Raw genomic sequence first — 1,390 nt, forward strand, 5'->3', positions numbered from 1 at the left:
CGCGCTCCCCTCCCCCGTCCCCGGGCTCAGATGCCCGCGCGCGCAGGTGGGGAGGAGAAGGACAGGGTGGGAGCTGGAAGCCTAGAGGGAAAACTGAGAGGACGCGAAGCAGGAGATGAAGATGCGAGAAGGAATGCCGCTGCCGCTGCCGCTGCCGCCGGGTTTTCAGCCGCCCTGTTGCCGCTGCCGCCGCCGCCGGCCAAGCAGCGCCTCACGGGGCGGGCTGCGCTCCACTGTCGCTGCGACGCTCGCTACTGCTGCTGCCGGCGGCCGCTCTCTGCAGCCGCGCTCCATGACCCTCGGCTCGGCGGCAGCCCCAGCAGCAGCGGCGGCGGCGGCGGCTGCTGCAGGGGCCGAGGCGGCGGATCCACATCGCACGCCGCGTAGCTGGGCGAGCTCCTTCCTGCCTTCCCCGGCTCCTCCCGCTCACCGGGCCGGCCGCACCCCGCCCCGGGCTTCCGGCCGCGCCCCCTCTCCCCGCCCCTTGCCGGCGCCTGACGCGCGCGGGCACCTGTTCGTCGCGCCCGCCCGGGATTCGCCGGATAGCGGGTCTCCTCAGCAGCGCCCAGGTGGCGCCGGTGGCCTTAACCCCTGGCTGCCTCGGGCCGGGGCGGGGGCGGCGGCGGCTGTGCGCGCCTCCTGCGGAGGCGGCTGGCTCATCCCTAACGGTCTCCACTGCTCCTCAGGCGAGGCCACGCCCCCAGCCTCGCTCACACTTCGGGGCGCGGTCCCGCTCTCAGCCCCGCCCCCGGCACGCGCAGCTCGAGGTGTGGCCTCATCACGGACCTTGCTCTCCTAGCGGAAGGCGCACGGTCCCGCCCTCGGCCTCGCTTTCACCTCCGTGGGCGCGCGGCCCCGCCCCGGGCCTGGAGAGCGCCTCCGGACGCAGCTCAGCTTTCGACCTCGCTGCCTCTGGGCGGGGGCGCGTCTCGGAGGCCAGTGGGTGTTCATTGTAGCCACCTGTTAGGTGGTCGTCTGTGGGCAAAAGGCACTGAGGACATTTCTCCAAGGCGGGTTACCGGCCAAGCCCCTAAAGTGAGTCGCGGAATTTAGGTCTGGGCCCCCATGAGAGCTCAGCAGTCAGGAGAGGGAGCCCTAGAGAGCGGCAGTAGGAGGAAACATGGCATCTTAATGGTGATGACTCAGGGATATGAAGGACCAGATGTTTCGGAGACCAGCAGCCCGGAGAGAAAAGGTGGCTGAGGAGAGAGAATGGAAAAAGCTACTCACAGATGGGAATATGAAGCAAAAAAAAAAAATCTCCTTTATAATAACTACCGCTTATTTGGCACTTAAGCGTGTGCCATGTCCTGTGTTAAAGACATGTTTATATCCATTATCCTAGATCATCCTCACAGAACCTTATAAAGTAAATACTGTTAACTCTTAT

The sequence above is a fragment of the Otolemur garnettii genome, unplaced genomic scaffold (genome assembly GCF_000181295.1).
Source record: "Otolemur garnettii isolate 467f Iridium unplaced genomic scaffold, OtoGar3 scaffold00038, whole genome shotgun sequence".
Lineage (NCBI taxonomy): Eukaryota > Metazoa > Chordata > Mammalia > Primates > Galagidae > Otolemur > Otolemur garnettii.